This window comes from Vombatus ursinus, unplaced genomic scaffold (genome assembly GCF_900497805.2).
Source record: "Vombatus ursinus unplaced genomic scaffold, bare-nosed wombat genome assembly UNPS02014807.1, whole genome shotgun sequence".
Taxonomy (NCBI): Eukaryota; Metazoa; Chordata; class Mammalia; order Diprotodontia; family Vombatidae; genus Vombatus; species Vombatus ursinus.
This window is the reverse complement of record NW_020954585.1, coordinates 18080410-18096784: the sequence shown is the minus strand read 5'-3', so window position 1 is coordinate 18096784 and position 16375 is coordinate 18080410. Positions and strand designations below refer to the sequence as shown.

General features: G+C 35.1%; 1 non-coding gene across 1 annotated transcript; it reads right to left on the bottom strand.

The window, feature by feature from the left end:
* Window positions 1-16054: 16054 nt before the first annotated feature.
* On the bottom strand, window positions 16055-16157 carry LOC114052523. Its single transcript, XR_003570264.1, has one exon. It is a non-coding gene; the product is annotated as a U6 spliceosomal RNA (small nuclear RNA).
* Between the last annotated feature and the right edge of the window lie 218 nt (window positions 16158-16375).

Genomic DNA, 16375 nt, shown 5'->3' with positions numbered 1-16375 from the left:
TTCCTTCCTTCCTTCCTTCCTTCCTTCCTTCCTTCCTTCCTTCCTTCTTCTCTTATCTCTCATCTCTCTGTCTCTTGTCTCTCTGTCTCTCTGTCTCTCTCTTATTCCTTGAATCTTATTGTACAAAACGATTAACATGAAAATGTTTTACAATTGCACATGTTGGATTGCTTACCGACTCAGGGAAGGGGGAGGGAAGAAGGAGGGATAGAATTTGGAACTCAAAATTGAAAAAAAATCCAAACATTGAAAATTGATTTAACATGCAACTGGGGAGAAATATTATTAAAAATACTTTTTGATTGGTTGATTTTTTTTCCTGTCTTCTAAGATGTAGTATAGTTTATGGGACAGCTCAATACTTTGAATGATTCTTGATTTTGGCCCTTGTATTTCCACTGTTCCTATCCTGCTGATTTACAAGGTATCCCCACTATCCATATACTAAACATCTATGCCCACTTGCTAAGTGCAAGAATGAGAGGAAGAGATGATGATATACTGGGAGGTTGTTCGGTTGTTTGTTTTGCAGAAAACAACAGTGGCTATACTCCTTTCGTTTTTCCCTCTCAGGTAAACATGTGTCTGTTCCAGAGCTTAACTCTGTTTCTTTAAAGTCTCTTTTGGATTTCTGTCCAGCTAGTCTCTAAAAACAAGTATTACAATAAAACTGCGGTTAACTAAATACGTTACTGGTATGTATGTATTTCATTTGCTCAGAGGCAATGAGAGTGAAGCTGTGGTCAGTTACAGAGAGAGAGAAAAGGAAATTCTAATTTACTGAGGTTTTCATCAGTTGGGGACTCAAGATGAACCAGAGAGATTTTTATTGATAGCATATTATTACACTCCATAAAAACAGACATCAAAGTGAATATGGCTGGTCCTAAATTTCGCAGGGCACAAATGAGCCTACTGTTTGGTGGGAGAAGGTTTGCTAAGAATAATCAGGAAGAAATCTCTTTCTAAGTCAATGCCCTTGGGCAACTCCCCTTCTCATTGTTCTCAACAAACAAGTTAAAGGATCCCTTCTTCTCTGCTTTTCACTCCTCTCACTGAGACTCAGAAACAAAATGGAAGGTGATGACAAAAGAGAAAGTCATGGCCGTTGGGATGCCTGAAGGTCAGGATAGTTGGGCAATAGTGGCTCCACATGCAGAAGGGCTGATGCTGATTGTAGTGGCAGTCAGAGGGAGAAACTGGTTAGTTTTCCTTTTTAGCCAAACAATTCCATACCACCACCACTATTAGGAATACAAACTCCTTAGCCTTGCATTCAAGGACCTCCACAGTAAGACAGTAACCCATATTTCTGGCCTTATTTAAATCTCTTACCTTTGATGTACTCTAGGAGCCAGATATTTTCATGAATTGAAGAACTCTTTGAAGAGAACCTTCTCTGACCTGGTGAAGATTAAGGGTTCAATAGCAGAGAAAGGGTTAGTCCTGTTTTTAGGCAATACTTATGTCTGGGAACTCCAGTTAGCAGAACAATATTCTCTGTGGAAAGAGGAAAAGTCCTTTAGTCAGTCCATTAGTTTTTTTGGGGGCATATTTATTTTGAGATTCAAAGTATTTGTTCCTCCTTCCCTGCCTTTACCCAGTGACTATCTATTTGCTATTTGTAGGCAACTATGGTTGTCTTCAGTGTCTTTTGTAGATTAATCTTAGCTATTTCTAGTTATAGGTAGTGACTGCTACTTTAACTGGCATTATAGCTAGCATTTATATAGTACTTTAAAATTTTCAAAGTGATTTCCATATGTTATCTCATTTGATCCTCATGAGGTGAGTGTTATGATTGTTTCGATTTTACAGATGAGGAAATTGAGACTGATAGAACTTTAGTGACGTGCCCAGGATCACACAGAGGCAGGATTTGAACTTAGTTCTTGCTGAATTCCAGTTCTGTACTCTATTCATAACAAAGCCCCTTTATAGACAAGTGTAGGGGTTAGCTTGAGGAAAAAGGAGGTGAGAAAACTCTATCTTACAGGCAAGTGAATTTTCAAGGTAAAGAAGCAAATGGCACTGTTATAACTGATCTTTGTAATGGATAGGAAGTCTGACTAATCTTGGTGATAAAAGTTACACAGGTGAATGTATCACTCTAGCTTTCTTTGGTGTTCAGATTGTGGGTGACAGTAGAGACATTTACTATTTTTTTTTGAGAGCAGCAAACAAGGTAGGCCAAAAATATGCACAAATTGAGACCTACTATTCAATCTGAAGTGTGTTTCTAGTTTTTTAAGTTGTATGCTCAATGCCGTCTTGGAGAGGGGGGCAGGGAGAGAAGGGGAGAAAATTTAAAACTCAAAAGCTTATAGAAGTGAATGTTGAAAACTAAAAATAAATAAAATTTAAAAAATAAAAAATAAATTGTATGCTCAATTCATTGATCTGCTCCTTCTGAAGCATTTAGAGGCATAAATTTTCCTCAAAACATTGATATGACTACATCCCACAAATTTTGGTTACTTTATTGTTGTCATTATCTTTAATGAAATTGATTGTCTATGATTTGTTCTTTTGATGTACACATTCTTTAGGATTAGATGATTTAATTTCCAATTAATTTTTAATCTGTGCTTCAAAGGCTCTCTATTGAATGTAATTTTTATTGCATTATTGTCCAAAAACATGCATTTAGTTTTTCTGCTTTTTTGTATTTGTTTGTGAAATTTTATGCCTTAATACATGGTCAGTTTTTTGTGACAGTACTGTAATAGTCGGGAATAATATACTCCTTTCTATTTCCATTTGAAATTCTCTAGAGGTTTATCATATCTAACTCTTCTAAAATTCTATTCATCTTTTTAATTTCCTTCTGTTTATTTTATAGTTAGATTTATCTAGTTCCAAAAGGGGGTAAATTGAAGTTCCTCCATTAAAATAATTTTACTTTTTCCTCCTGTAGCTCATTTTAACTTTTCTTTCAAGAATTTGTATGCTATGCCATTTGATTAATATATTTTCAGTATTAATATTAATTCATTGTCTATGGTACCTTTTAGCAAAATGTTGTTTTCCTAATTATCTCTTTTAATTAGGTCTATTTTGCTTTTACTTAGTCTGAGATCATTATTGCTATTTTCACTTTTTTTTACTTCAGTGGAAACAAATTAGATTCTACTTCAGCACCTTATTTTTAACTCTGTATGGGTCTTTCTGTTTCAAATGTGTTTCTTGTAAACAATATATTGTTGATTTCTGGTCTCTAATATATTCTGCTATCTGCTTCCATTTTATAGGTAAGTTTATCCCATTCACATGGAGTTAGGATTGTTAACCATGTATTCCCTTGATGATCTTCTCTGATACTTATCCTTCTCTCTTTTACTCTTTCTCAAATGCTTCTGACCACTACTTGCCTTAATATATCCTTCCTTCCTCTACCCCTTTCTCTTAGCCCCTTTCTTTCCTACTTCTCTGTTGAATGAGATGAATTTCTGTACCCAGTTGTGTGTATGTCTTTATTATCTATTTCTATATTTGTATCTATATCTGTATCTGTAGCTATATCATCTATATCTATTCCCTCTTTGGAACCAGATGAGAATGAGGTTCAAATATTGACCACTCCTCCCCCTTCATTTTCCCCACCAATGTAAAAGCTCTTCCTTTCATGCTTCTTTTATGTGAGATAATTTCCCCCATTCCTCCTCTCCCTTCACTCTTCTCCCAGTGTATTATTCCTCTTTCTCACTTTTCTATTCTTATTTTGAGATCATTCCAGTGTAATATATTCATACCTATGCCCTCTGTATATTTACTCTAATGATGATACTTTTTTCTACTTATCCTAATTATAATAAAGTTCTTAGTGTTTACATGTATTATCTTACTCTATAGAAATGTAAACAGTTTGAAATTGTTTAGTCCCTTATGATTTCCCACTTATGTTTATCTTTTTATGTTTCTCTTGATTCTTGGATTTCAATGTCAAATTTTCTATTTAGCTCTAGTCTTTTTATCAAGAATGCTGGGATGTACTTTATTTCATTAAATATCTTTTTTTCTCCTATAAGATTATACTTGGTTTTGCTGGGTATATTGCTCTTGGATATAATCTTAACTCCTTTGCTTTCTGGAATATCATAATTTGAGCCCTCTACTCTTTTAATATGGTAGCCTCTAAATCTTTTTATGATGGTGATCTTTTGATGATGATGAAAATCTTTTGATGATCTTAACTGTGACTCCACAGTATTTGAATAGTTTCTTTCTGGCTGCTTTTGGTATTTTTTCTTTGACTTAGGACCTTTGGAATTTGGTTAAAATATTGCTGGAAGTTTTCATATTGGGATTTCTTTCATGTGACTGATAGATTCTTTAAATTTCTACTTTGTCTTCTGGTTCTAAGATATCTGGGAAATTTCCTTTATAACTATCTTGAAATATGACATCAAGGCTCTTTTTTTTTGGTCTATGTCTTTCAGGTAGTCCAATAGTGCTTAAATTATCTCTCCTTGATCTATTTTCCAGGTCAATTGTTTTTTCTATGACATATTTTACATTTTCTTTTATTTTTTCAGTCTTATGACTTTGTTTTATTGTTTCTTGATGTTTCATGGAGTTGTTAGCTTTCACTTGACCAATTCTAATTTTTAAGGCGTTATTTTCTTCAGTAGGTTTTGTATCTCTTCTATCATTTGGTTAATTCTGATGTTTAAAGAGTTATTTTCATTAATTATCTTGTACCTCTTTTACCAAGCTGTTAATTCTCTTCATACTTTTCTTGCCTAGCTCTCATTTCTTTTCTCGATTTTTCCTCTACTGATTTTATTAGATTAATTTTTTTGCTCTTTTAAATCTCTTTCTTTAGATCTTCTAGGAATTCTTATTGGGTTTGTATCTAATCTGCATTTTTTCTTTGAGGTTTTGCTTGTACCTGTTTTTAAGTCATTGCCTTTTTCTGAGTTTGTGTTTTGAGCTTTACTATCACCATAGTAGCTCTTTATGGTCAGGTTCTTTTTCATTGTTGTTGTTGTTTGCTCATTTTTCCAGTTTTCTTATTGACTCTGAACTTTATGTTTGAGTTGGGCTCTGCTCATCTCTGGGGGAATGACTGGCCTGAGCCTCTGTCTTTTATGTCCTTTTGCTGCTTTCATTGTTAGGTCTGAGGGCCTGTAAATTTTTGGTGCTTCCAATGTGGTGTAATCTGGGGAGAAGTCTGTCACTGCCATCCTAATCTGTGCTCTGGTCCTAACACAGGTAGGTCCTCTGCTCCCTTGTGACCATAGCCACTCTCTGTACTGAACTGTGATCTTTGATCCAGAACTGGGTAATGGGTGACAGTTGCCAAATGTCACCCAATCTTGCCTTTAGTGCTGGAACAGGGGCTCTCTAGGATCTCTTTCTGCCTAGGTTTTCATTCCCCTTACCATTTCTGGCCTCTGAGATACTCCCCACTGCTGCTGCAACAGCCATAGTCTGGTTCTGCTACTATCACCTGGTGCTACTTCTACTGCTCTGCAGTCCTGGCCAGCTCCTACTCTAGGGTCCACAGACCTTTCTTTAAGTCTACCTAAGTTGTTCTGGGCAAGTCACTTAACCCTGTTTGCCTCAGTTTCCTCATTTATAAAATGAGCTAGACAAGGAAATGGCAATTCATTCCAGTATCTTTACCAAGAAAACTACAATGGGATCACAAAGAGTCATACAAGACTGAAAAATGATGGAATAACAACAAAGCTGCTCTGGGCTGGAAAAATGATGCACCAAGACTTTTCTTTTGGCTTTCCAGCTTAGATTTTAGTTTGGCCCATTTTATGTAGTCATTGTAGAAGAGGTTTGGGGGGAACTTTGATAGTTATGACTTCTCCATCTTGACTTTGCCTCCCTGTACTTGAAGTGTGACAGGTTACCATGTAACAAGAAGAATTCTGGGGAAAAATGTGATATTGAATGAGGTAGGGACAAGTCAGTGTAGTGAATTAAATGAGTTCTCTTTGTGAGATTACTCACTAAGACTATTATGGATTCAAACCTTTGGGATGGTGGCAGTTTCATATGGAAATCCATTCTGATTGCCGTCCTTGACTTGAGGATAGACTAGGGTTATAAGAATCCAAGGGATCTCCCCATAGAGTGATGTCTTTTGATACAGACATCACAGTATTTAATATACCACTTGATATCATGTCAAAGATAGGTCATCTTTCCATCTGACTTGAGGCTGAAACCTCCTATATATTTTCTTTCCTCCTATCATAAAATGTGAGCTCCTTGAGACCAGAGACTTACATTTTATAATAAGGTTTACCTTAAACCTTAAAGAGCTATAAAAATTCTGGCTATGATGATGATGATATCTTATTCTTCTCAGCACCTAACACAATGAACACAATAGATAGTGAATAAATATTTTTAAAATAATATTTAAAATATCCCAATTACATGTAAAGTAATTTTTAATTAATTTAAAAAAATTTTGAGTTTCAAATTCTCTCCTTCCTTCTCCTTCCCCTCCATGAGAGAGTAAGCAATTTGATATGGATTATACATGTGCAATCATGCAAAACACATTTCTATATTAGTCATATTGTGAAAGAAGATACAGACCAAGCCCCCTCCCCCAAAATGAAGAAAGTGAAAAATAGTATACCTTGATCTGCGTTTAGACTCCCTTCAGTTCTTTTTATGGATATGGATAGCATTTTTCATCATGAGTCCTTTGTAATTATCTTGGATCATTGTATTGCTGAGAATAAGTGAGTCATTCACATGATCATTGTACAATATTGCTGTTACTACGTACAGTGTTCTCCTGTTCTGCTCTTTTCACATTGCATCAGTTCATGTAAGTCTTTCCAGGTTTTTCTGAAATCATCCTGGTCATCACTTCTTATAGCATGTAGTATTCTGTTGCAATCATACAACTTGTTCAGTCAGATTCCCCATCCTGCCAAAGTCCAATTCTTTGCTGCCACAAAAGAGCTGCTATAAATATTTGCATACAAATAGGTTCTTTTTTGTAATATTGGCTCAGCCTACCCATGAGTAATTGATATTTTTGCTTGGATCTGATTTTATTTGTATGAAAAGTGTTTTTTTAACAGTGTAAGTCCCTGGGTTTGTCTTGGCAGGTAGACTCTTCAGGATTTTATATTGTCTACAGTTATTTTAAATAGAATTTCTCTATCTACCTCTTGCTCCTGGACTTTGTTGGTAATATATAGAAATGTTGATGATTTATGTAGGTTTATTTTATATCCTGCAGCTTTGCCAAAGTTGTTAATGATTTCAACTAGTTTTTAGTTGATTTTGAATAAATATTTGTTTAATCGAATAGATTATAGGACTAAGAAATGAGGAAAGAAGTGAAGAGGATGAGAAAAGTGCAGCTCTTAGTACTGAGATGACTGACTCAAACTGGACAAAAAAGTATAAAGCCTGAAAATCCAAAAGGTCAGAGACATCTTACAGAAGATGAAATGGTACATGTTGGTACATTTCTAAGATCTGGGGGTCAAACTGCTTATGATGTTATTATAAGTGATATTCTCCAACACTTCCCCCTATTTTCTCTCTTCACCTTCCTTTATTCTTTCTATGTGTACTTGTATAGACTTCATTTTAATTCTTGCCAAGTGATCTTTTTAAGCAAAATGCTTAACTAAAGAAAAACAGGTGAGGGAAGTTAGCTATGTGGGTTTATGGACTTCATGATTACTCTGTAAACAAGTTGATTCCATAAGTAATGGCAGAGTCTCTCAACTCCCCACCCTAACACTATCATATGCTTCTTTCTCTAGTTCAATTGACCATTACTATGTTCATTTATCTTGCTTGACATTGCCCTGTTCATCTCATCTCTAGAATATCCCTAAGCACTTCCCAGGGGGAACTGTTTCAGACAGAGTTGGTTTCCAAATGCTTCTACTCTCAGCCCTGCTATATAGACATATACCTATACATTTTGACTAGGGCCTGATCTTCTTTCAGCCATCTGGACTCTGGGCAGGCATATGGTTCAAACACCCCCTGCCCCTTCATCCTTTCTCTCTATTGCATAGGCTCTTAATTCCCCATGTTCTCTTTCTTATTGATCTAGTTTAGGGATATATCTCTCTGTTTCTGAATTATTGATCTACGTTAGGGATATGTCTCTTTGTCTCTGAGTTACCACCTGCCTGGCCCACATCTCTCTTCCCTTTCCTAGCATGCCTTACCACATTATACTCACTAGGAAATTGGCTGGATGAGTAGAAGAGAAACAGTGTGGTTCTGTAGAAAAGAGCCCTGGGTCTGACTTTAGAGGACCTCATTTTAAATCCCAGCTCAGTTGTTTACTGCTTATGTGACCTGGGGCAAATCATTTGACCTTTCTGGTGCCTCAGTTTCCTTATCTATAAAACAAAGTTAGTGGCCTAGATGATTCCTAAAGTCCCATCCAGATCTGGCATTCTTTATTATCTTAGTTAGCAGAGTATCTATGTGTTAGCAGATACATTATATGTAATCTATCAGCAGAAGTCCCATGTCTTTCTTTAATATTCTTTTTCTTCTGAATCATTTTCTAAATTGTAGATGCCTGCACTTTGTGGACATACCAAAGTGGCTGGAGGAATATACTAGGGTTATTGACTTGGTCATTCAAGAAGGTCACTGTGAACTCAACTCAGAGGGTATTTGGCCATCTTAAAAAAGCCCTTGAACCTTGTCAGTTTTGAATTTTGAAACATATTTGAACCTTCTGGTACTTAGTCCTCCTGCTGTCTGGCACTCTGAAAATTCCTTGTTCTTAGGGAAAAGGCTCAAAAGGGGTGCCTTGGACTTCAAAAAACTATTACAAAACAACATTTTGATGAGTTAAGTGTAAATAAATCAGAAACACATGGATTTAATTAGCCTTTAAACACACTCATTTCAATGTGTTTCAATGAACAGAGGACAAAAGAATAAACCAACCCATGCTCATGTCAAAACACATCTCAGCCCTTTCTTCCTAACTACAAAATGATTTTAAAACAGATGGAGACATCTGCCTAACCTCCAAAGCAGTAAGATTGCCTTCTCCTCAATGCTTATCTTATCAGAGAACATTCAGCAAAGGGAAATTCCTACCATAGAAGGACCCGGCATTCCTGCATGTCTGCTTGTCTACCAGCCTGATTGGGGCCTACATTTAATGAAACCAGACCTATGCATGGCCGTTGAAAATGCAGCTTCCATGTTTTTGAAGATGGTCCAGCGTGCAATTCACATGGGACCCTGTGTGTGGTCTGTTTAGAGTTAGACAAAAAATTAATTAAACCTAATACTATTTTTTTCTCATATCCCTACAAGGTTTTCCATGTTATTCTTCAAGTTGACTCCAAGTGTTGAGCACAAGTTACCCAAGCAAAGTGTGGATACCACTTAACCAACATGCACTTGGTGTCATTTATATATACATAACCACTCTTTCTTCAAAACAAGAAAGGAGCTTAATGTTAAAGGTGATAAGTTAACTTGTTGTTGATTAAGAGAATGAACATAGGAATGTAGACTTAAAGCTGGAAGCAACAATACAGGTTTTTCAAGTCCAGCCTTCTCTTTTTACAGATGAGGAAACTGAGGCTCAGAGAGATGTGACTTGCCTAAGGTCACAGAGGTAATGTTTGAGGCAAGATTTGAACCGGGATCCTCTCACTCTGAATCCAGTGTTCTTTTCTGTTGCATCAAGACAATGTTTCAAGATAACTTAAACAACACTTATTTATATTAAGGCCCCAAAGAAAATAAAGTACAAAGAGTCAGCTTCTCTCATATATCCTCAAAGCTCACTTTTGAAAAAAATCCCTCAGTCTTTTCTTTCTTTCTTTCCTTTTTTTTCCAAGTTTTAGAGATGAACTTTTTTTAAAAAAGTCAAGTAGTTCAGACTTTTTACTCTAGGCATATGCTACCAATGGTCTTGGGTTAGGGAATAACAAGTCTTTGTTGCCCCATATCTCACATCTCTTACCCATGTGAACTGAACAAATTGTTCAACCTCCATGGGCTTTATTTTCCTTCTCAGTAAAATGAATGGGTTGGACAAGATGGCCTCCTGGGTGTTTTTTTTTTTCCAGTGACAGATCCATGTATATCATATTATGATTTCCTCAACTCTTAGCCAAGACTCAATGCCCAAGTCTTCAAAAAATAATGTATTTTTGGGAAAAAATCACTTACCCTCTTTATTTTTCAACTCCTTTAGTTAAAAGTGTTCAATTCATTTCTACAACCATTCAGTAAGATCCTGATGTGTGCAAAGCATTGTGCTAGTTCACAAAGGCAAAAGATGAAAAAAAAACCAGATCAAAGAAGAAATGAATTTCCAATAACTCTTCCCTTGCCCCAACCCTGATAGAACCCTCTCATGTAACAAGTGTCATCCAGCAAAACAAGTTAACACATTGACAGTATTTTAGAATGCATTCCTCATTCAGCATCTAAGTCTATCACCCTCTGCTGAGAATCAAGAGGTGCATTTTGCCATCAGTCAGTTCTAGGAAGGTTGTATACTGACTACACTGATCAGAAGGTTGAAGTCTTTTCAATACTGTTTTCTATAATGTTCTTGTAGTCATTGTATAAATTGTTCCTCTCAATAAATGTTCTGCTTATTTCACTTCATATTAGTTGATATAGTTCTTCTCTGATTTCTCCATATTCATTGTTTATATGATATTATGTAAACATTATGTTCATGTACTACAATTTGTTGAATCATTACCCAATTTATGGCTCACATTTTCCTTCCAGTTTTGTCCTCCAAAAAGTGCTACCATAAATATTTTTCTATATTAGGGTAGCTAGGTGGCACAAAGGATGAGCTCCAGGTCTGGAGTCAGGAAAACCTGGGTTCAAATCTGGCCTCAGACACTTAATAGCTCTGGGTCTCTGGGCAAATGACTTAACTTGTATTTGCCTTACTTTCTTCATCTGCAAAATGTGGATAATAATGCACAGGTATTACTTGTAAAGCACTTTGCACAGTGTCTGACACATCATAAGTGCTATATAAATGTTAGCTATTATTATTACCATTACAATACACACATATGCACATGTACGTATATGTATGTATCATAGTTTCTAGAGTCAGAGGGACCTTTGTCTCTATTTTTTATTTCTTTGGGGTATCATATGCTCAGTAGTCATATTGTCATCGGTAGATCAAAGGATGTATTCCACATTCTAGTCACTGCTTTACCATAATTCCAAATTGCTTTCTAGAATGGTTGAAGTAATTCAATTCTACTACTGGTTTATTGGTGTGCTTCTCTTCTCCCAGCTCCTCAAACATTTAATATTCTTTCATCATCTTTGTCAATATGATGGTATTAGTGATTTGATGCATTTTCTTATTGTTGTTCATTGTTTGAATTTCTCTTTTGAAAAACACCTGCTTGTATGCTTTCTCCAATAATCTATTAGGGAATGAATTGTGTTCTTATGTATTTGTATCAGTTCCCCATATATTTTGGATATCTGATCTTTAATGGAGATATTTGCTGGAAAGTTTTTTCCCCCTCAACTACTAGCTTCTCTTCTAATTTTAGCTATTTTGCTCATGCAAAAACCTTCTAATTTAATCTTATTGAAATTGTCCATTCTATTCACTATGATTACCTCTACAACTCATGTAATTAAGAATTTCTCCCTTGTCATAATTGAGCTAGGTATCTCATTCTGTTTTCCTTTATTTTTTTTAAATATGTCCTTTTATATTTAGATCACATATCCATTAACAGCTTATTGTGGTTTATAATAAAAGGTGTTGATTTATACTTAATTTCTATGAAACTGCCTTCTATTTTCCCAGAAGTTCTTGAAAATTAGGTAGTCCTTACCCTAGTACATGATATCTTTGGGTTTATTGAACATTAGTCTACCATGTTTGATTAAGTCTGAGTCTTGCTTATTTACTCTATTCCAAGGATTAGCTTTATTTGTACTTATTGATATAATCATGTTTTTATTGATTTTATTATTAATGTTATCTATAACCATCACTGCATTGGTTTAGATTAGCATCTTATACCATTTACTACAGTAAATTCTAAGTGAATAGCTAACAAATATTGAAGATCACATCATTAAGAAAAGGGAAGAAATGGATGGAAGAATTTTTCCCAACCATGGTTAGGAAGAGAATTCTTAATATAACTAGGGATAAAGGAGATCACAAAAGAAATATGGTTGATTTATGACTGAATTGATTTTTTTCCTCTATAAGAAAACTGAAAATCCTGAAATATAATGAACAAAATTTCAAGGAATTTTTTTGTTGTTGTTTCAGAAATAGTAAATATTCTCATTTAACTTGGTCAACTGCTAAAAAAGACAAAATATGTCAGTCTTAGAAGTTCGTTCAAAATTAAGATAGTCACAGAAAATATGGTGATATCCCTGAGAACCTCACTTTTATTTTCTTTAGTCCAAAGATTTATGGAACTCCTTTGCTTATAAACTGATTGTTTATCCTAGCACTGATATTTGCTTCTGCAAAATGGTAAGCAGATCAAATTTATGTTCTGTAGAAGGGAAATAGGAGAGACTAGTATGGTCCTGTGCACCCATAGAAACTGTAAATCTTGCTAAGTCCCATTAAAATCCATGTGAAAATGTTTTGCTATCTCATAGTGGCAATTATATATATGGTATCAATAATGTATTTAACACACTTCTGTAATTTAAAATGTGTTTCTGGACTTTGGAACAAGTCTTGGCTTTGCTAATTTGCCAATGTCACCCTGAGCTGTTTTATCTACAACTTCAACCAAAAGGTGCTCAGTTAGTCAACAAGCATTTATTAAGTGCCTATGTTCCAAGCACTGTGCTAAGTACTAGGGACACCAAAACAATAACAACAAACAAACAAAGCAAAACAATCCTGCTCTCAAGGAGTTTACAATCTAGTAGGGAAGATAACATGCAAACAACTACTTGCAAACATGATAAATACTGGAATAAATTGGAGATAATCAACAGAAGGAAGTCACTAATATTTAGTGGGATCAGGAAAGGCTTCTTGTAGAAGGTGAGATTTTAATTGAGACTTTAAGGAAGTCAGGGAAGCCAAGAGATGGAGATGAAGAGGGAAGGAATTCCAGGTATGGAGGACAGCCAGTGAAATTGCATAGTCAGGAAATGGAGTATCTTGTGGAAGGAACAGCAAGGAGGCTAGTGTTATTAAACTGCATTGTATGTGGTATGGAGTAAGGTGTAAGAAGTCTGGAAAGATAGAAGGGAAGCAAATTATGACAGACTTTGAATTACATGAATATTTTATATTTGATCCTGGAGGAAATAGGGAGCTACTAGAATTCATTGAATAAGTAGATATCATGGTCAAAAATGCCCTTTAGACAGATTAATTTAATAACTGAGAGGAAGATGGACTGGAAAGGGGAAAAACTTGAGTCAGATAAACAATTCAACAAGTTCTTGCTATAGTCCAGGCCTGAGGTGATGAGGGCTTTACCAGAATGGTGGCGGTGACGCAGGAGAGAAAATGGGACATCTAAGAGATATAACAGAAGCAGAATTGACAAGACTTGACAACAATATGGGGGGAAGAGTGAAAGTGAGGATTGAGGATTACATCTAGATTGTGAGCCTGGGTGACTGGGAGGATGATGGCACTCATACAATAACATGAAAGTTCAGAAGAGGGGAGGGCTTGGGGAAAGATAGTGAGTTCGGTTTTGGACATGTTGAGTTGAAGATGTCTATGAGACATTCAGTTCAAGATGTTCAATAGTCAGTTGGAGATGAGAAATTGGAAGTTAGGAGAGAGGTCAGGGTTGGATTAGTAGATCTGAGAATCATCAGCATAGAGATGATAATTGAATTCATGCGAGTTGTTGAGATCACCAAGAAAAATAGTACATACAGAGAAGAAGAGAGGCCCTAATCCAGAACCTTGTGGAATATCTATTAGTGAGCATTGTTTCAATAAAGATACAGCAAAGGAGAGTGAAGAGGAGTAGTCAGAGAGGCAGGAGGAGAACCAGGAGAGAGTAGTTTCATGAAAACCTAGAAAGGAGGGAGAATCAAGAAGAGAGTGATTGACAGCATGAAAAGCTGCAGAGAAGTAAAAAAGGAGGAGGAGTGAGAAAAGGCCGCTAGATTTGGTAATTAAGAGATTAGTGCTTTTGTTGAAGGAGATCAGATTTTTACTTGGTGAGAACTTGCCTTAAATTCAACATGCCCCCAGAGCATTATGTTTGGAGTTAGATGAAACCTAGATTGAGATCTTGTCCCTGCATTTTATTAACTGCATGACCCTGGGAAATTCACAAACTGAGCTTCAATTCCTTCTTGCAAAATGTGGGTGCTGATAGCTGCTCTGAGTTATTGTGAGGAAAATATTTTATAAACCTTAAAGTAATATAGATATGTGATAGGTTATTTCCCTCTAAACTTGCTCCCTTCTCTGACTTTACTCTTTCTTCCACATTCAGTTTCCAATTCTTGTTAGGTCTATACTCCCAACATCTTTTTGATTTCTCATTCTCTCTAATCATTCAGCTACTACCCTAGTTAAGCCTGTTGGAGTGTGCTGGAGGAGCTAGCACTAGCTGTCCCCCACACCTAGAACATACTACCTTTTCAACTCTGTCCCTTGGAATCCCTAGTTTCCTTCAAAGTTCAGCTCATGCTCACTACATGAAGCCTCTCCTGACACATGCAGACAATGGTGCATTTGCATCACAAAATTACCTTGTATTTATTTTGGGTATAGAATTTTATTTGCTATCTCATATGCTTACTGTTCTTATTCATGTATAGAAAGGCTAGTGATTTTTTGTGGTTTTATTTTATATTAGCTACTGTACTGAATGTATTAATTGTTTTGATTAGTTTAGTTAAATAATCTTCTTTAAGTAAAGTATCAAGTAATTTTAAAATATGTATAATTTTATTTCTTTTTGACCTATAATTATGTCCCCAATTTCTTTATCTTTTCTTATTGCAGTAGCTTACATTTCTAGAATTATATCAAATAATAGTGATGAAAGTCAAGGATATCCTTGCTTTATCTCTGCTCTTATTGGAAAGACTTCTACTGTTTCTATACTGTAGATAATGTTAAATCCCAGCCTAAGTTAGATACTCTTTATCATACCAAGGACAGGTTCATTTAGTCCTATTATTTTTGTGTTTTTACATAAATGTGTTGTATTTTTCCAAAAGCTTTTTCTGCATCAGTTGATGTAACCTTGTGATTTTTTAAATTATTTTTGCTGTTAATATGAATTATTATGTTTATTGTTTTCCTAACATTGAACCAACCTTGTATTCATGGAATAAGTCCAACTGAGCAACTTGTATAATCTTTTAAATATGTTACTACAAACTTTTTGCTAGTATTCAATATTTTTGCATTGATATTTGTTAGATATACTGGTCTATACTTTTCTTTCTCTACTTTATTTCCTCCCTGGTTTGAGTATCAAAAATATATCACAAGCGTTTTATGGGATTCTGTCTCTGTATTTTGCAAACAATTTATGAAATTTTTGAATTATTTTATTTTTAAATGTTTTATAAAATTTATTTTCAAATTCATCTGGGCCTGGGGTTTTTTCTTTGGGAGTTCATTTATGACTTATTCACTTTTCCCCCAATAAACTGTATTATTTAAAATTTATATTTCCTGGTCTGCAAATTTGAGTATTTTTATTTCTTTGTTAGTATTCAGCTATTTCACTTAAGTTACCAGTTTTGTTGGCATACACTTAGGTAAAGTTTCTAATGATTTCCTTTACTTTCTCTTCATCCACCACAAATTTTGCTTTTTCATTTTAATCATTTGGTTTTCTTTTTTTTTAACTGAAAATTTGCCAAATTTATTTCATTAGTTTTCAAAAATCAGTTCTTAGTTTTAGTTTTTTTAAATTTTATTTCTCTTTAATTTTCAAAATGTCTATTTTGGATTTTTTATTGCTTTTGTAGCTTTTTAAAAAATATTGCATGCCCAATTTTTTCATGTGTTCTTTTTCTCTTTTATTGATGAAAGTGTTTAGAGACATAAATTTCACGCAAAGGACTGCTTTGGCTGTAGCCTAAAAGATTAAATAATTTGAAATATTTCATGAATTTGCATGTCACCTTTTCCCAGGGACTAAGCTAATCTTTTTTGCTTTGTTACAGTTCTTATATATACTGCCAAAATGAGTACCCCTGGTCTTTTTCCAGAACTCTAGTCCCATGACCTTAACTATCTATCGAGCATCTCAACTTAGCTGTGTGATCACCCAAATGGAATTTATCCTCTACCTCCCCTAAAAGTCCTACTTCTTAAAACTTCTCTTTTCTACTGGGGCCATGATAATCCTCCAAGTCACCTAAGTTTGTTATGTTGGAACCACTCTCTACTCTTTTTTTTCTCAAACTA